Below are 20,729 nucleotides of genomic sequence, written 5' to 3'. Positions count from 1 at the left end.
GTTATGGCACACGTATTTATTTAGATCAGCATATGCTACAGTGAATGTTCAAAATCTGCTGAATGGCAGCCTTCACATGTGCCAATTCCATATAAATGTTATGGCTGCCCCAAAATAGCTATTTCTTCACTTTTCAGACATATAAGTCAATGCTGTCAATCACTTTTTAAGTGATTCTTGGCCATATGTATTCCTCTAACTGTTATAATCTGGACCTAGTATTTTAGTCGACTACAGTGTATTCACTGGTAGCAGACTCAGCAATACTGTATTCACTGGTAGCCGCCAGAATAAGATTAGGTTACAAATGAGATCAGTAGCTCAACTTCCATTGACTCAAAAGAGAACAAGATTAGCAGGGCAAGCTGTTGTATACCACTGAAGACATTTTATGAATTCTTGATGTTAATAGGAGTTAAGGGTACTATTCAGCAGAAGTTGCAGGCATTCATCTCCTCCCAGGATTTGGCTTTAAATGGCTAAACATGTTAAGTAATTGGATTAGAGTGAGGCAAGCTTAAAGTAATTGTGTTTAATTGCATTCAGTTCTCTCTGATTTCCAAACAAGGGTGCTAAGGATGTGAATCCTCACGGAGGAGATTACTAATTAAATGAGACTGGTCGTAATAGTCTATCACACTGGGATGAACAAATTTGAAAATAAAAATGGATGGAAACAGAACATTTGGACCAGTACCAAGTAGCAAAATGTTTTCTAATTGTGCTTGTGATGGGCATCTCTCTCTCTCTCTCTCTCTCTCTCTCTCTCTCTCTCTCTCTCTCTCTCTCACACACACACACACACACACACACACACACACACACACACACACACCAAGCAAAGGATGGTTGAAGAAGTTTATGAAGAAGTTGAAGAATATCAGCTACATTTTCATAATTCAAACAGAAATTCCAAGAGTTACCAAGATATAGGGAGGATCTCAAAGTATATATCTGTGTACATACACTCACTCGCTCAGGGCCCAATCTTATCTCTCCACTATTGATGTGGCCAAACCAGAAAGGAACATGCTATATCCAGTGTGGGAGTGGATTGGGAGGCTTCAGAGATGAAAGATAAATTATTTCCCCTCACTCTTCTGTAAGCCTCCTGTTCAACGATGGGTCTCCTCAGACCTGCACCAGCTCTCTAGCTGGATATAACATGTTCCTTTCTGGTGCTCTCTAGCTGGTGCATGTCTGAGAAGAAGGGGCAGGGAGACTGCTAGAAGAGGGGATAGGGTGTGCACCATCGCTGCCAGATTGACACTCTCCTGCAGCCTCCCCACCCAGCTTCACCCCCGCCCTGCCCACTTGATGTCCCCACTGCTGCCTTACTTGCTCTGGCAGGTGTGGTGGGAACCAGTGATGACCACAGAGCTCTGCCACCTCTTGCAGCAGTGCTCCCAAAATGACCACCAACAGTGTTCCATCCAGCCAGTTAGCCACAGAGAGAGGGAGGGGTATTCATTTATTTTATTTACAATATTCCTAGGGAAACTTTCATACATTTGGGTATGAAAAAAGAACTGGCAACCTGATTTTATAGCTATGTGGAAGGGGGAATTTTAGCTGATGCAGTTTCACCCACCCTTGCATGACACACTGTGATTTCTAGTATTCCTTGCTGTACAGAGAGAGAGAGAGAGAGAGAGAGAGAGAGAGAGAGAGAGAGAGAGAGGCATCTTCAGTGTACCTCAGCCTTGCCCTCATTTCAGCCGGTCACCATAATGGAAATTCTAATGGAGCTTCTCAAGTTCTCTTGTTGCTGACCCATATACTATTGCACTCAGAGAGGGTAATAAAAGAGCAGATTTCTTTTGAAATTTGAAAAAGTACATTAATATAAAAATACACTGCTGGAAACAGAACGAGGTACCTTTGATCTGAGCCAGCAGAGCAGTTCTTCAAAGTCTTAGACCTAATTGTGAGTTTCGGGCAGAGCTGGTTCACCATGAGGCACAATGAAGTGAGTGTTTAAGGTAGTGGGCTAGACAGGACACCCCAACCACATAGTTCACACATGCCCACTGCCTCTGCTTGATGCTCACCCTGCCCCTGTGGTGTTGCTGCTGGACTGCCCATGTGTTTTGACGAATCCAGCCAGGAAGGATAGAGAACAAGTAGCCCAACGGCTTGCTTCATCAGCTGCAGCCAGCTCCAAGCTGGGCTGGTCATTTCACCTGCCTCTTAGGCTGGTCCAATCAGGCCAAAAGAGGAAGGCAGCAAGAGACCAGTCCCAGCAGCCACCTCTGCTGCTTCTGCTTCTTTCTTCCCTGGATCCTAAGGAAGTATACAGAGGGGAGGCAAGGATGCAGTAGGCCACTGCCTTGCATCTCCTCCAGACCCTTCTGTTTTGCTGACTTACCAAGATTGGGAAGCAGATGGAAAAGGAGGACATAGAGGACAGTGTGTAACAGCAATGGAGAAGAAGAAGGAGGAGGAGGAGGAGGGGAGGAGGAAGAAATGAGAGCAGTGGTGCATGCACACCAATATAGACACACACAAAAAGAGAGATGGGGTAGGAAAGGGAGCATAATACAGTGATGCCTCGCAAGACGAATGCCTCGCGCAACGAAAAACTAGCAAGACGAAAGCGTTTTGTGATTTTTTTGGTGACTCGCAAGACGAATTTTTCTATGGCCGTGCTTCGCAAGATGAATTTTTTCCCTTTTGGGGGGGGGGGTTTGTTTTAAATCGCACTTCGCAAGACGAAAATTTCGCAAAACGAAACGACTCACAGAATGAATTAATTTCGTCTTGCGAGGCACCACTGTATTTCAGATGAGGTGAAGGCTTGGGCAAGCATTGATTTTAGAGGTCACTTGTAGAACCTACCCCAATTCGCCTTCTGTTGGGTTGCACTATCTCCACCCCCACCCCGTGATTTCAGGTTTGGAGATATTAGCCATTTTTTTTTTGTAGCTGCCATGAAAGGCACAATGATTGGGTTCTAACCAAAGTGGGGAAACCCACATTTCTGACTCAAGCTCTTCTATATTACAACAGAATACAGGCATGGGGTGTCACACCCTGGATCCCAGGAGTACTCTATGGTCCAGCTATTTTCAACCAGTGTGCCATGGCACAGTGGTGTGTCACAAATGGTCAAAAGGTGTGTCGTGGAAGTTCAGGGGAGGGTAATTTGTTACTAGGGCCATTGGAGATATGAGCCCCTCGTCGGCATTGTGGTCTGTCTTGTCAGTTGTCCAAAACCTGATGGGGTGCCTTGACAATTTTAGTGCCTTGTCAGTGAGCTGTGAGATGAAAATGGTTAAAAATTGCTGCTATAGTCCTTTGACATAAAATCCAGGTCTGTAGCAAAGCTGATGGATACAGATTTTTGGAATATTATGTGAAAAAAAAAGCTCAGAGTGTTCTAGCAGTCTCAACTCTAAAATGAGAATCAGTAACACCCCCAAGGCTTCTAACAGTTGAATGACAGGCATGTTTGTTAGACATCAAGGATCATTAGTGGACTGAAAGAGCTGAAACATAATTTGATAACAACCTTTTCCCAAGCAAGCAAAACATTTATTTGGGTACATTCAAAGGCAAATAAAATGCCATAACAAGAACCATCCAATTAGTATCACCAGGCTTTGATTTGGAGGCCTTCACCAAAGAAAGAGCCCACAAAATGAGATGAATAGAACCAAAGCACATGAACAGCTGTCAACAGACCCTGCAATTCAGAGTAGCGGGTCCAGATGTTCAGCAATTTCCATGAATCACTTAAGTTGGAGTGCTTGGAAGCAAGCCAGTTTAATTTGGGATGCTTTGTTTCAAAGGCATGAAACCAAAGCTGATTTTGCATGCTGCACAGTGGTGGGAAGCACTAGTCACACACACTTCCTGTTTCTGAGCTCCTACCATAGCTTGCAAGAAGGAAAGTCTTCCTCCTGCCATGAGGAGATGGCTACTATCATTGTTAAAAGAATATACATAATAGCTTATTAAAAGTACAGGTCTGTAACATTTCCCCAAATGCAGTCACATACCATGGGAGCATCAAGTCTGATATATTAAAAATAAAGTATTGAAATGAATGAGGACCCACCTGAAATTGGCTCACGACCCACAGTTTGAGAAACACTGACTCAGCTGATTAGGCATGTGGCACGGAGCTGCATGTCTCTGGCTTCAAATACTGGTTTCACATCCTGGTTTTAACTAACTAATATCTACAATTTAGGAGTTGAATCCTAAGAAGCATGCATAGATGGAATTTTAAAGAATTTAACTTACACATCATTTCCTCATCTCAACAACTCTCTGTGCCCTCCAAAAATCTGGACTGTATGGGGTGCAGAGCACTGTAGATCTAACAGGAGGTCGGCCAAATCACCCTCCATCTTATACAAATGGAAGTGTACAGAAGAGGAGCTTAGAATACAATCCTATGTACTCAGATACAATGCTTAATGTGGTTAAGAAAAACAAGTTTGGATTTAGGATTATGTTTGCACAGGGTCTATGGCTGTAATCCTATGCACACTTTCATGAGAGCAAACCCACTGGAATTGTATACTGAATATAGATGTATTGATGTCTCTCTTCTTTTTAAATTTCTTCTTTCACTTATGAATTTGTGTACAACAATGTATGAAAGGTCCCTGGAATTGTGCCATGCGATGAACAGCTGGAGGGTGGGGCAAGGCTAAGCGCAGGCATTATTAGCAGGGGTAGGGCAACTTTGGCATGATCCGGGGGCTCTCTATGCATTCTTATATGCAGACTTGGAATGTCTGAGGAGGCTTTAGTTTCATAGAAATCTGTACAAAGGCAAGAAGTTAGCAAAGTCCGTATTCACTTTCATTCCCCTTCTCCAAAGCCTAAGAGCTATAAATTAAAGATGAGTCCTGTCTCTCTTGCACTGAGACAGGCTGAAAGAGGTTCAACCAGTGACAGGAAGACTTCTGAATAGGATGATGAAGGCCATGGTTTTCAAGTTCCCTAGAAGCCTTTTTTCCGCCAAAGAAGCTTCCTTTCTTGCCCATTTCTTCAAATGTCAATGGAGGTGGCTATAGAAAACTCTTCCTCCCTCCCCTCCTTTTTCAGTCAGAATTGTCACTGTCACTCAAGTTGAACAAATGCTTGACCACGAAAGAACGGTAGGCCTCTCATTTCCACCACCCTTCTCACATGCCCTCAGGTGATCTTTTTGTAAGTTCTTGGAATAGCCCTAAGCTATTTTAGTTTGCTACAGCAGACTTTTTATGACTTTGACTGATGTTCCAGTTGGGAAAATGAAGAGCAAAAATATTGCAAGGTACTTTGGGGGAGGGAGAGGAAACATGCAATGCAGTCAACCCTGAGCAGTTTCCATCTTCATTCTGATACTGTAGTGATAAATTTAGAGCCCATGACTTTCACAAATAAAATCAGTCTTCCTTAGGGTACACTCATGTCTTGGAGGTGATAAATCCCCAGAGAACAGAATCTCAGAACTTTGAAATGCTTCCATGCAGTTGTGGAAATGGAGATGGAAGTAACTCAACAACCACTTGCTTCCCAATATTGCAAGCCCCATAACTGCACATACAGAATGAAATTCATTCTGGAACAGTCTATTATGGCATTGAAAATGATTCTGAAAAAAAAATGACACAACAAAGCCACAAAGTGGTAATAAGAGGGAACTGTAACCCCCCCTGCAATAATCTGAGTTGGTTGCATCTCTATTAATCATGTTTGCGTCCTGTCCTTGCTCTAGGGATCCCAGAGTAGCATATGTGGGTCTTTCCCATTTTATCTTTACAACAATCCTGTGATGTAGGATATGAGGCAGTAATTGAACCCTGTTCAGTCCTCATGACTGAACAGATATTTGAATTCAAGTCTCCCATTCCAAATCCAGCACTCCATCTACTGCTTCAAATTGACATTTTTTTTTTTTTTCCCCTTGTTGGAATATAGGTGGATGACTCTAACGTGTGCAACTGATATTAGACCCAGATCTTGTGTTGTCAAGACATACAGCCTGCACATCCTTCCAATATAGGATCAGGCCATTTAAAAGCAGTGGTCTTCAGCACATTTATGGCCCAATCCTATGGCTGATTTATGACAGTAGAACTTCTATAAAAGACTCAGTGATTGTGCAAAGATCAGACTGCTGCTACCTGTCCTACCTGCTTGTGCAAAGTGGTGGCGGCTTCACACCCCTGCTCCTGAGGAGACCAGGTTACCGTGATTCTGGTAAATGGGCAGTGGAGGCGTGTCATGGTTGGGAGGGGAAAGGCAGGGGGCAAGGAGGTGTGATCCCAGCAGTGCCAGGATCCTATCCTCTCTTTTTAAATCTGTCCTGCCATCTTTTCTCTCCTTAGACTGCAATCGCAGTCTGCAATCTCTCCTTAGATATGCAATCGCAACAGCATAACAAGAATGCATGTATGACATATAGGGGAAGATTCTACTACTACATTTAACAGTTCGAGTTATTTAGCAGCCAGAACTGTTTCTTCAAGCTGCTGTAATCTGTAGAGGCAGCAAAAAGAATATTCATTGTTTTAAACAAATGCATTATAATGGTTTTTAGAAATTGTTTTTCAATCAATTTCACTAGAGATGCTTTACAGCCCAATCCTACCCACACTTTCCTGGGAGTGAGCCCCATTGACTCTAATGGGGCTTACTTCTGAGTAGACATGCATAGGATTGGGCTCTCAGTTGTTTTGCCGCATGTGTACTTGTGTAAAGTATCCAGATGAGTTGTTTCTAACACATCACTCTATTCATCACTCTTTGTACTTCAGCCGTTTCCGTGATTGGCTTTGAATGCTCGTATTGGTCTGTTCAGGACTGGTCTTCTAATGAGCTTCAGTGAGACTATGAGTCCCTGGGGCAGAGATCTAGAGAAAACAATATGCTAGACCCATTGCTTGGAACAGGTGAAGCAGTACCAGGGCCTTGGGCCCCGCGTCCCAGAACCACTAGCAATAGGGGCCATTTCAAAACTCTGGACTGCAAGAGATAGTAGCCCACGTGCAACTGAAGGGTGCTATTTAAGTTTTTCATGCTGTAGTGGATTTCTGTTTCACTTAATTCGTGTTATGTTTGAGTATGATAAAAACCACCTTCTGATTCCTGATGGTCAACATAGTTTGCACAGCTTGATCTTTCTGATAGCATCAGCCTGCAAATGTTACCGTTTGTAAAATTAAAATGTCCACTATTCACGGCTGTTTTGCCAGGCATTGCTGTGCCTTCACAGTGGGGAAAGGAGAGTCATCACTCCACCAAATAGTCTGTTAAATTTAAAATGAAAATGAAAAAATGAAAACAAAAATAATGAGAAGAAACCAGATCCCATCAGCTGATGTTCTGTCATGTTCTTCTGCTCCCCTTGTGACCTCAAATTAGAGTATTTATTTATTCATATTCTTATTTATTCACATTTGTCCATATTTGCTTAGGTACCATTTTTCGGCCTTAGCATTCAGGGTGTATACGTAAATATATAAATTTATAATGTATTAACAGCCCAATCCTATCCACACTTTCCTGGGAGTAAGCCCCATTGAATCTAATGGGACTTACTTCTAAGTAGACCTGCCTAGTATTGGGCTGTCAATCATCAACCAAAATGACATAAAATAAAGCAGATGTCTCTGGCCTCTACAAAAGGTGATGGCATAAAATCCCTTGGCCTGGGCATCACATTTTCTGCCTGCCCTGCAGGGAATAAGAATCTTAAGTAACATGAGGGTTCTGGGAAGGGGCTGCTCCACCTGCCCGCTCAGGCCAGTGTTCCAGGCAGTCCTGATCCGCGCAGAAGTGGTCAAGATGTAAATCTTGCTTCTTCTTGGTTTTCCCCTCATGCATACCTTCAGGTCTGGCTGCTTAAGGCCTTGCCAAATTGATTCCTGTAAAGCCCTCCCCACTTCATTCAATCCTTCCAATTTTCTTGATTAATCAGGATGTAATTGGGCCCCCAAAGCACAGATAAAAACGCTAGTGGCCATTAGGCAATCCTATTAACTCGATCATTTATTTCACCTTACTTGTGTTCCATTTGCAGTGGCATGAACTAATTGGAGTTAAAAAGTTGCCGGTGTTCATTTATATAATTGTTCACAAATGAAGAGCAGTGCTTGGCAGTATAGTTCCTCATTTCATTATTTATCACCTGCAACTATTTGCATAGCTATCCCCACCCCCGCCAGAGATGGAAAATCACCAATATTACTGAATAGTACACATGCGCTGCCTCGGATGCATCCTCAGCATCACCTGGCAGGACAAAGTTCCAAACAACACAGTCCTGGAATGAGCTGGAATCAAATATGTGTTCAGTATGCACTGCTGAAACAGAGACGCCTGCGTTGGCTCGGTCATGTTGTGAGAATGGATGATGGCCGAATCCCAAAGGATCTCCTCTATGGAGAACTCGTGCAAGGAAAGTGCCCTACAGGTAGACCACAGCTGCGATACAAGGGCATCTGCAAGAGGGATCTGAAGGCTTTAGGAGTGGACCTCAACAGGTGGGAAACCCTGGTCTCTGAGCGGCCCGCTTGGAGGCAGGCTGTGCAGCATGGCCTTTCCTAGTTTGAAGAGACACTCGCCCAACAGACTGAGGCAAAGAGGCAAAGAAGGAAGGCCCATAGCCAGGGAGACAGACCAGGGACAGACTGCACTTGCTCCCGGTGTGGAAGGGATTGTCACTCCCGAATTGGCCTCTTTAGCCACACTAGACGCTGTTCCAGAACCACCATTCAGAGCGTGATACCATAGTCTTTCGAGACTGAAGGTTGCCAATAGAGAGAGAGAGACTTTAACAGCTAGAAACCACTAAGACCCTGTTCACACATGCACATAAGTCACTTGATGAGTGCAAAGGCAAGCAGCCATTTGCCACAATGAGTCAGCCCAATCAATGCCACAGGCAGAGGCTTCCTCTCACCTGCACTTTTCAACTGATTCAGTCCACACATTCAGTTGCGAGCCACCAAGATGTGTTCAGATGTTTACAGCCCAATTCTATCCCCTATCCCCACTGCCAGAACTAGCATTCTAGTGGCAGTACATGCTTTACGGCAGTAGTAAATGGCCTGCTGGCAGCATGTGGAACCAGGTGCTTTCAGCCCACCACCAGAGAGAACACACAGGCCCAGCAGATGACAGTGGGGGCAGGAGTACCCACCAACTCAAGTAGGTCAGTGAGGGGCAGAATGGGGAAGGGGAAGGATGGGAGGATTGGGCACTTGATAGAGGCAGGAGGTGGCGGCACCCAGCGTAGGCAACTCATGCCAGATGCTGTACCCTTTAACAGCAGTCAGCAAACCCTTCCCATTGGCTCCTTGGTCTTGCACCAGCTAAAGAGCTGGTGTAGGTTCAAGAGGATGCTTTGGCAAGCAGGAGGTTTACAGAGGGTTAAGGGAAAATATCTTCTCTCTCCCCTGCCAAGCCTCCTGATCTGTCCCCCCATCATACAGTGCAGCCAGTTTTGGCATGGCTGCATGCTATAGCGGGGGAAAGGATAGGATGGGGCTGTTACTCTCCTGGTAAGACCTTATGTTTGGTAGAGTGTGGGGATTAGAGTCAGGGGATTAGGGTAGATGATGCACATCTACCACTGCATACAAAAATCCACATCTGTATGCATAATTCACCTTACTTCAGTGATCCTGCTTCTCCCCAAAGGAGTGGAAATTTATTTATTTATTTTATTTATACAGGTATTTATATACCGCCTTTCTTTGGTTGTCAGATTTCTCCTCAGAATTTAATCCAAGGCGGTTTACATAGGCAGGCTGTTCTAAACCTTACAACTGAATGGTTCTAGTCTTTCATCGAACTCCTCTTTCCAGCTGGATTCCTTCCCGGTCTGGCCTCTCTCTGGCCCTTCGCCTCTCACGCTCCACTTGACGGCAACTCCTCTCTGCCACCGAGGGTCAGCTCATCAGTATATCAGCCTGTCGTCAGTTCTCGGGTACTTCCGGTTGTTTCGATCTTCAGGCATACAAGGCGGCAGCTCTACCAACTGAGCCAGACAGCCTGGTAATATACACAACTGAACACATGCATGCTCTAATCTTATGTGTATTCTTATGTGTTTAATAAGGAGAGTGCCTGTTTGCTGGTACCGATCACCATTCTACTTTAACGTTGGGAGAAGTTTACCTTGTTTCATGCATATAAGCAGACATCCAGGTCGTCATTCTTCAGATCCTAGGCCTCCTCTCAGGGTCTCTAGTGCTGACATGTAAATATACATGCATGGACCAAAATAGGTGCCAAAATAGAGCATCATCTGCCATTTCACTTGAGGTGGGATGAATGATTCCCAGAGATCATGCAAGCATTCCTGTCAAACTGTTCTGAGCAGCACCAAGGTGGGCGCAACCTACTTCAAGCTGGTCCTTCACTCCATCACAGCTTTCCCTCCAGGAGACGTAAAGTCTTGTACACACAGCTCCATCATCCTCTGTGGAGAAAGAGGCTTGTAACCTCACTTTGGTTTTCCACTCAGGGAGAAAGCCCTCATGTGTTGAGATTCTACAGGCCCAGAGGAATTATCCTCATGCTTAATGCTGCCCTTTGCAGCCAGGCATTGAACAAGGGGATTTCCAGTGGGCAAGGACAGCAGGTGTGCCAGAACAGGGGGTGCTACTGCCCAACACACTCCCCTTTCATGCCTTCAGTGAATGTGGGGGTTTGTGGCCTCTAGCACAGCTGACTTGTACTGACCAAAAAACCACCAGCACACTGCAGCTAAGCAATTGTGACTCCGGTTTTACACACAGCTTTGTTCCAAGTCCACAGATTAATAGTTTGGATTCTTAGCTCATATTGGATACTATTGGGCTGCCCCACCAGCACAGCATTTATTCCATTGGCACTAGTTGATGCTTTGCTGGTTCGCCAGCAGGAAAGCCAGAACCTTCCTACATGTGCCAGCAGATCCTGTTGGCCTGGAGGACCTGTTGAGGAAGGTATGATGGTGTAGGAGGTTGGAAAGGGTGGTGGGAGGGTGGATTGTGGTGGGGAAGGGCAGAACGGAGAGGTGACATGGTGGGGGATGACCTGATCAGGCCCTGGAGGGGGTGGGTTCTGCAGCAGCAGCAACCGCCAAATCCTAAGCCCCTTCCTGTTCCTGATCCTCCTTCATAGATCAAAGCAGACTTGTGCCAGTGATACCGCTAGTGCAGGTCCAAGTTGACTCAAGCAGCTGCTGCGGCTTACCCCAGGGCAAGGAGACATCCCCTTACCCTAAGGAGAAGTTCCCATGGGACACAGCAGAGACCACACCGCTGCCACTATATCACAGCACGGAAAGTTAGTTAGAATTGGACCGTGAAACTCTTTCCAGCTGTCTTTTTGGTGAGACAGTTCTAATTCTTCATTAAATACCTATTTGTTAATTTAACAAATTAACCTGTTTGTTAATTTAGACAACTCCAGTTTACAGGCTTATAAACAAAACATATCACTCTCTTCGTTTTGGTACTACAATCCTCCCAAAAATAAAATTGACACTTTTGAATTAACGTAGGTATCAAGCCTTCATTAAGTCTCACAGGAAGCTATCTACTTTTTTTTTTTATCTAATACCTTGAAAATACATCTAATTATTCTAGAAATAAAGAAAATATTACATAGGTTATCATTATCTTCATAGCTGGTAGTGTACAGCACAATCCATGGTACCTGTGTCTGGGGAGGTACACAGCCGAATCCTATGCATGTCTACTCAGAAGTAAGTCCCAATAGAATCATGGGGGCTTACTCCCAGGAAAGTGTGGATAGGATTGGGCTGACACTGCCTGCCCTACTGTAGTTCCACCACCATTGAAAAGGAAGGTAAAAGGATTCACTTGCTAGACTGCAGCTACAAATTATTGGATCTATTCTTCATTTTTTAGAGCTGAGCCTCAACAATTTACTTCATATTGTTCTTTTTAGCACCTTGGAAAAATAGATAAGGAGATAAATTAAGAAACGTTGAAGATAAAATTGAGTTAACACAAACAATTGTCTCTGAGATGCTTACACAAACGCTTCTGTACCAAACATAACTTCAAACTGAAGCCTTTTTCCCCCACACCAAAATAATATACCTTTGTTATTAAAGTATAATCAAGAAATTTATAGGAAATTGCTGATTCTGTTTCATTTGCAGTCATAAACTTCCATAAGTTATTAGCCGAGTGATGCAGACCCATAAATAATACTACCTCACTTTGTAATCTTGCTCAATTTATTCTCATTTTTTTCTGGGAAATATAATTTAAGAGTATGTCTTATTTTCATTTTCCTCCTACTGTCATATTTAATTTTATTCCTTTTTTTTCAAATTCAGACCATCAGCATCTTAGGAAGAAACTGGAATAGCACAGAGAGCAAACATTCATTATGTCAGGTAATGTATCATTAAAGCTTTTTGGCTATTTCAGTGGCTCAGAAATGCATTCTTTTCAAAATGTCAGGAGTGTGCTGTTTTGAATTCATATCTTTCAAATATCTTTCATTATGGCCCAAGTCTCAAACCACCAAGAGACCCACATAAACCCTGGAATATTTGCTTCTTTTTTTTCCTTACTTTCGGCATGCTCACTGCAGTAAAATATTAAAAAGGGATCATCCAGCAGGGCAGGATTGGTGGAGACCTCATTGTTGGGCTTGGGGCTTTCCCCGGGGAAGATGATGAAAGTCCCCTCCCCCCAAGAAGACCTCCAGTGGCTGTATTGGTGTTGCAGGATGCAGCGGTAGCTGCTTTGGTTCCACTGCACCTAGCAGCACCGCCACCTATAAGATTGGCCCTAAGGGCCCAATCCTATCCAACTTTCCAGCATTGATGCAGGCGTGCCAATGGGGCATGTCCTATATCTTGTGGTGGGGGGGGCAGTCATGGAGGCCTCCTCAAGGTAAGGGAACGTTTGTTCCCTTACCTCCGGGTGCATTGCTGCTGCATCAGTGCTGGAAAGTAGGATCGGTTTGAGTCCTTAGCTGCTGATCTGGACTTCTCTGGTTTGAATATCCATTTGCCATGAACTTACAGGCAGGCCAATCCTATGTCGGTTGCCCCTGCTATGGTACCAGAATGGCTGCCACTGTATTCCGTGGGGCCAAGGAAGCAACCAGAGGTCTCCTTGGCTTAAGGGAACATGAGTTCCCTTATCCCATGCAGGCCCAAGTAGTCCCTATGCAGTGTTGGCAACCTTCAGTCTCGAAAGACTATGGTATCGCGCTCTGAATGGTGGTTCTGGAACAGCGTCTAGTGTGGCTGAAAAGGCCAATTCGGGAGTGACAATCCCTTCCACACCGGGAGCAAGTGCAGTCTGTCCCTGGTCTGTCTCCCTGGCTATGGGCCTTCCTTCTTTGCCTCTTAGCCTCAGACTGTTGGCCAAGTGTCTCTTCAAACTGGGAAAGGCCACGCTGCACAGCCTGCCTCCAAGCTAAGATCTATACCAGCTATTAAACTGGCACAGAACCACAGAGACTCATGTAGGGCTCCAAGGCCCAGAATGGAGGGTGGGATGCAGGCCTGAACTGCCCCCAGAAATCCCCCTCCCTGCCTCCTTGCCACCCTCCCCACGACCTAGAACACCTCCCCACTACTTGGTGGGAAACTTATCTCTAGCGGCTCAAGGTGGTCGTTCCACTGGTTCTGAGGCCTAGCACTGATTGCCACTGGCCTTCCACTGGCAGCATTCCTCTCCTGGGTGCTGTGACGTGCCTTACGGCACATTTGCAATGGCCATTGCCAGGGCAGTGCTTAGGAGACCGGATTGGGCCCTAAGTGACCTTCAGCAAGCCGCCACCACCACTCCCAGCCTCAGCTGCAATATGGGCATAATAGGTTGAAATGTACTACATTGTCAGGTAGCAATCTGACATGCTAAGAGGCCATAGTCTTTGATGCCAGGTTTGTCAGTGGGTAAAATCTGTAGTTTAGCAGACTCTTGTCACCAGAAGTAACTAATTCTTTCTTGAACTATGTCATTTTTGTTCTTTTTCTTATCACAGCTTCATTTCACAGGCTTCCAGACTTCTCACATGGCAGTGATCATGGCAGCAAAATTGTAGATTGTGAGGTCTCCCACCCCTTGAATACTACTTTCCCATTTTCTCCCTAGAAGTACCCAAATTATTTCTCTGTACATATGTATGGGATCTGGTACTCCCAAAAGGAGACAAAAAGGTGACCGTCATTTAGGGGAGAAAAACGCAGCCTAGTACTACAAACTTGATTGCGGGTCGTATAATCAAGTTTGCTGTCTGCATGAATCGGTAAGCATATGACATTTCAGTACAGAACCAAGTATCCAACGCGACATGTATCACTGTGATAAGCGGGAGTACGATGGATAATATAAGGTAGAGGAATATGCTTTCTCGTTATCCCAGTCATTTAATGACAATGCACCCACGCAATAGCTATATTTATTGAACTGGGAACAAGCTTTTACTGTGCCATTTGGATTTGTTGCTGAGATTGCATGGCACGGTGAGTAAAGATTTGTTTGTCGTTATCATCATCTATAAATAAACGACCTGCTCAATCCGATCTCAACTGCAATTTCTCTGATGGATGTAAAGGCTATGGGGCTGAGCGGAGTAAAGGGTGGTCTTAAATAGGTTACAGTTTTTCTTGGTGATACATTTTAGCAATCCCAAACCGAGCACAAATCCCATATATCCCAAGTCAGGTTTTGAAAAAAAAAAAAAAAAAAAACTCCCAATATTCATGAGTAGCTTCTACTACATATCAGTATCATCTTGTCTTATCTCTTCCACTGGGTTGCATTAAATTTGGAATTTATTGCCCATTCTCTTTTCCACACTGCATTGCCTACCAAAAGCTTAGAGGATCAAGGGCGGTATAATGTACGTCGGATGGGATTTTACTAGCTAGTTTGAATTAGAAAAAAAAGAAACAATAAAAAGAGCTGATGGTATGATGCTGTGATAATAATAGGAAGCTACCATTAAGCATATCATTAAAATTCACATGAATTTACGGTCCAGTCCTAAGACTTGCTGTGCAAGCAAATATGTGTTCAAAATGAGTCACATTAACTGCTGCATTAGTGCAAAAACTATGCTCTATTCAGCCAAAGCTAAACACTTTACGGCTGCGCTTTTGTCCAAAATTTACTTCAGACCAGGGGTGTAGGTGTAGTTGAGAGGCAGTAGGGCATGTGCTGCATCCTTCAGTTGGGGGGCAGTCATGGAGGCCTCTCCAAGATAAGGCAATGTTTGTTCCCTTACCTTGGAGCTGTATTGCCCTTAGCTTGGTGCTGGAAAATTGGTTAGGATTGCACCCTCAGGTTTTTTGTCTGTCCCAACCTGCAGCTAGACACTCATAAATGCTTCCACCAAACACAGTGAACCCTTTTATTATTTAAATTGCTTTGGGAGCTTGTTTTCAGCCTTCAGCTGGCTGGAAAGTGAATAACAGATGCAATAAATACACAATACATAAATAAAAAGATTATGAGTGCTACCAGCATAATATAATCTATCCCATTCTGATAGCAGGAGTCATAATTCTAGTGTTAGTGACATTGAACTGTCCTGTCGTTTCTCAAATCTGTGCAATTCAACATGTAAACAAGGCCTGTTCAACTGTGCCAATTAGGAGGTTTTGCATCTTGTTCCGTGGGCATAGCCTCGGTTTCCGTTACTGGAGAGCTACATTTCAGGGTCTGCTTTTTCTTGGAGGCAGCACTGAGAATTGCCTTCGTCCTCCAATACCATTATGTCAAAATTCAGGCTAACATCCTATGCCACTTCTCTTTTAAATCCCTAGGTCCAAAATGTGCCACATGTGAGAATAAATCTTGTCCAGGTCATAAGTGAAATAAGTTGGGGTTGTCATCTGTCAGGGATAATTGCCGGAAAATAATGATGGGTCTTTTGCAGTGCAGACATCTTATCTGGAAGAGAGGAGGCCAAGTCTAAAGGTTGTACAGCACAGTTTCAGATTCATCACTGTGAGAGCTACCCTAGATGAGAAAGCTTGCCTGGGGTTTGCCCACAGTTGCACTCTGCCCCCTTATTTGGTCTCTCGGTTGTCTCTCAAAGCATACACTGAAGAAAACGTCAAGAGACGCACAAGAAGGGTGCCGCCCAGCTCAAGAAACTCAGGCCTTCTTTTTCTACCATTTTCTTCGAATTGTTCATTCCTGACAGACTATTTCCATTCGTCATCGGTCCAACAGATTTGCCAATTAATAAGTCAGATAAAACATGAATGAGACCTTCTCAACTGAGCCTGAGCCTGACAGCGCATCTTTGTAAAACCGATTGCTTGCTAATTGCCTGAGATGATCTGTGGAAATTCCTTCAGTGTGAGCTAATGGTTAGGGCATGGTTTCCTGAATGGACAATTCATCTGCAAGCTTTTCCCCAAACCCATCCGACTTTGTATTTCCTGCTTTTCCACCAGTCATCCACTTCTTCCCCTATATTTTGTCTGTCTCCGAGCACTACCTCCTTTACTCCTGTCTTGTGCGATCCATCTAATGTAGATTGGAAGACATTCTTTCAGGGACAATGTCATTTTGATGACCTGCATGGTATCTTCCAGCCTAAATAAATGTTAAAAAAGAAGACTCAATGTAAGGCATTGAGTCAGAATGAAGTCAGAATGAAGTCAGAAGGCATGTCAGAATCACACATGTTACATGGTTTTGTTCTGAGAAGATGCCGTTTATTCAGGCAGCAGCCCATGCTGCACTCCTATGTAAGTGCCAAAAATTCCATCTTCGTAGCAGCAAGAGGCATTGGTAATTCAATCTAAGGCTGAAGGAGAACCTTTGAGTACTAAAACTTGACCTTTATTATGTTTAAATATATTCTATATTAACTACCAGAATATAAATGTTAACAGTCTCTCATTTCCTCCTACATAACTGGATCTATGCTTGTCTAATGTTTAAAAAAAAAACACAACTCATTTTGTCTGAATGACATTTCCAAATACTTAATTTTTTAAAATGAAGCACTGCATATGAGCAGAATTCTAAGTTGTCAGACTTTGCCTGACCCTGACTTTGGGCACTGCATGGTAACCAGAGAGCCTTCTGTTTCTTTTTCATGACCTACATAAGGAACCATGAAGAATTGCCAGCCCTGCATGCACAATCTCATTTTTTCTGTCTGGCATATTAATCTCCCCTGATGCTTAGTGGCATCACTGTACATGAGCTCATACAAGGCTTCATGATAAAAGTCACTCAGTCTCTTGATCATTGCACAAATGTTTGAGTGGAGAAGGAAGACAATCTTAGGAAAAGGAGTATACGTCCTTTTCTATTTTTTTTAATGAGTCCACATTCAAAATTCTTTTTCCCATGTCTGTGCCAGGGCAAGCATTGTTTTTGAAACACTTGTTGATTCTGCATAAAGAGAAGTGTAATGTCCATTCTCAGGGCCGCCTCCCTCCCTGGGGTCCCACGCTGCTTACCCGCCATTAGAGCTGAAGCAGAGGCTGTAGTCCAGTTTCTGTTTACGCAATGTAATCTGGAGAGTAGCTTAACATTCATCTGTCTCGCTCAAACCCCTGACGCCTAACAGGAGTTTCTTCTTGCTTCCCACTCCTGTTTCCTCACAGGTCCCCAGCCACCTCGCTGCATGGATGGGCTGAGTCTTGGTGCCTCCCGGACCCAACATCCAGCGCCTGGACCTTTTGGAGGTGTGTCCAGGTTGGAGACGGGGCAGTTGGCTGGGCCCCTTCCCCTTCCCCACACTCCAAGACAGTGAAAGAGATGCTTTAAAACTTATGATTCCACCCACCATGAAGGTGTGGACTTATTTTACCAGAATAAAATATTTTATTTTAACCGAATAATATATTCTGGTAAAATATTTGCAGAAACACGCACTGAACCCAGGGAGAATTTCTTCCCCACTTTCTTGAATGCAGACTGGCCAGATTTCTGTAATGTGGGTTTCAGTGATTCTCTCAGCAGATAATCAATGAATGCAGGAGATGAAGCCACAGAGCACATTGGTACAGGGTTGTGGCCAGCCACGTCCCAGAGCCTAATGGCACCCAGGGTGAGGCAATGCAGTGATGCGGTTATGTGACCACTCTGAGTAATCATTTCACCCGTGCCTGGATGTTACACCCCCCCCCCCGCCAGAATGGCCCCTTTTTGGAGCCAAATCAAACCTTGGTAGAGCAGGTGAGCCCAACTATGGGCTATGAGTGCCCCCCCCCTTGCAGGGAGGCAGGGAAACACCCAGAGTGCTGTGGATGGAGGGCTTCACTGCCACCATAAGTCCTCACCCAGCACCCCTTTAAGTGGTACCCAGGGCAAATGCCCCATCGTGCCACACCCTAGATATGCCCCTAGGTGTGGCTAGCCAGAGTGCTTCTATTCCCTCTCTACCCAGGTTCAGGCACAACACATGCGCTAAATAAAACATTTTTCACTGACTTGAAACCCCTGAGGAAGCTGGCTGTGCGGAATTATTCTGCCTATCACTTCAATCCTTGCAAGACCAGGGTCAGGGCAAAGCACAACCTAATTCAACTTCAAAGCTCATAATCAGTGCAGAAATGCCAGCGAGCTCACATGTTGCATTTTTCCTGCACGCATTTATTTATTTTCATTTCCAAAAAACGTTTTGCCCCACTTTTCTATCACTAATCATCAAAGCAGCTTGCAAAATAGCAGCAAACCAAAATAAAACAGCATCCATAGAACAACATATTCCAACAAACAGCCAAAGGAGCAGCACATAAAAAATCAGGAGCATCAAAGCAAATCAGATTCCGCTGAGCTACAAAAGTTCTGTTGACATAAATAGGTCCTAACTGCCCTACAAAAAAAAGCAGGCAATGTTTGTCAACACTCAAAGTCTGACAAGTTAGAATTCTGGTGGTATGCAGTGCTTAATTCCAAAACAGCTAGGCATGTCTCCGCTATAAAGGCAGCCATTCCACTGTCTGACTGCTACTACAGAAAAAGATTCTCTCCCTTGTACCCAACATCTGAGTGGCGATTACTCAAGACTGGATGACTTGAAAAGAGGATTAGACACATTTACAGACAAATCTACAAGGAGCCACTAGTCACTATATGATACACATATATCATATCAAACCAGCACCATGTTTTGGGGGGCCCAGAGCAAAGACCTGAACTGGGCCACGCGTGGTGCCTCCATCCACCCCCTGATAGTACATCACGTGCTGCCTTCTGATCAGATGAGCCTTCTGATGGACACGGACATTTATAGTATGCAGGAAAATTTGAATAGGAAAATGTGATAACACATTTCTCATCCTGTCTAGTTTAATCCTACAAACACAGATGCCCAATGCAAGAAAGACATCTGAGGGCACAGTCCTAACCAGGTCTACTCAGAAGTAAGTCCTATTGTGTTCAATGGGACTTACTCCCAGGAAAGTGAGGTTAGGATTGCAGCCTGAGCTGTTATCAGTTTCTTAAAGCTTTCCCAAACTGCAATACACATGATGCCACTTAGAAAGATATCCAAGGTAAAGGTATCTTGAACCCTGGATCAGTGTTTTTTCAAACTGTGGGTTGTACTAGGTGGGTCATGAGTGAAGTTCAGGTGGGTCCTCATTCATTTTCAATATTTCGTTTTTAACATATTAGACCTGATGCTACCCTGGTATGTGACTGCATTTGGGGGAAAATTATAGATCTGTACTTTTAACAGGCTACTGTGTAGTAAATTGAACTTACTCCTGGGTAAGTGTGGGTAGGATTGTTAAAAATTTTCATGCTTGATGATGTAACTTCTGGTCATGACATCACTTCCAGTGGGTCCTGACAGATTCTCATTCTAAATAGTGGGACCTGGTGCTAAAAGTTTGAGAAGCACTGCTGTAGATGGAAAGTTTGTGAAAAACATGTAGAGATGGCTGAACAACCTTCATATGTTGGCCTGTTTTCCTCCTCCCCTGTTCTTTACACTCCCCAGAGATTTGATGTGCCATAAAATCACTATATTTATGTGCTTTCTGTTCCTTTTTCTGTGGAGTTTTTCCTGTTTCTCTGTGGAATTATGCATGTATGTGTCATGGCTTGGGGAATTTTTCCCCATCAGAACCTTCAGAGATTCTTTGCTGAAACTTCATTTGCATCTCATTTCCTACTGCAAAGTCAGGAATGTTGGGTTAGGACTCAGCTGCTGATTGACTCTGATTCCTACCTGCTGTCATCCAGGTATGGAAAAGGTAAAGATCAAGTTTCACAGGGAGACAAGTGACCAAGCATCTGGCACTCCTCCAATCAGAGGGCAGGATGACATCACTCCAGCAGAATAATAACTCCCAAGCAGAAGGTAGTCTTTCTCTTCCTCCTCCAGCCAACCAGCAATCCAGGCAGGGATTGTGTGATTCTGCAGTGCCTCCTGCTGGTTGCTTGTATTATTGCACTGCAGTAATTAGTGCAGGTTAACTCAACCCCTTTCTTGCCAAAATCAATGCTTCTTACATTTGTCATTTGATGTTTTTATCTCTTATCTTCTATAAGACATTTAATAAACCTTTTATGTATACAGGTGTGTGCCACTTAACAACGGGGATATGCTCTCTTATCCCTGTTGTTATGCAATCAGGTCATTAAGTGAACATTCAGTCCAATCTATTGCCTTTGTTGCATAAACATACATTCCCTGCCAGACACTAGCTGACTGCACAGGCTACTGGAAATAGATTGCCTCTTCTTTGCATTAAGAGCCTCTCTGTTGTGTAAACAGACACTTTGCCGCAGGCTATGGGAGATGTGATTGCCTCATTA

General features: G+C 44.1%; 1 long non-coding RNA gene across 1 annotated transcript in view; it reads left to right on the top strand.

Annotated features, from left to right (window-relative positions):
• The window catches only part of LOC136645463 (uncharacterized), a 34,532-nt gene extending 14,616 nt beyond the window's left edge, over positions 1-19,916 (top strand). The window contains exons 2-4 of the long non-coding RNA XR_010794137.1: positions 9,813-10,002; positions 12,305-12,364; positions 17,564-19,916. This is a non-coding gene — a long non-coding RNA (uncharacterized lncRNA). The remainder of the gene's footprint in view (positions 1-9,812; positions 10,003-12,304; positions 12,365-17,563) is intronic.
• Positions 19,917-20,729: the final 813 nt, after the last annotated feature.

Source organism: Tiliqua scincoides, chromosome 3 (assembly GCF_035046505.1).
Source record: "Tiliqua scincoides isolate rTilSci1 chromosome 3, rTilSci1.hap2, whole genome shotgun sequence".
Lineage (NCBI taxonomy): Eukaryota > Metazoa > Chordata > Lepidosauria > Squamata > Scincidae > Tiliqua > Tiliqua scincoides.
The sequence above is the reverse complement of the archived record's forward strand: the minus strand, read 5'-3'. Positions and strand labels throughout refer to the sequence as shown.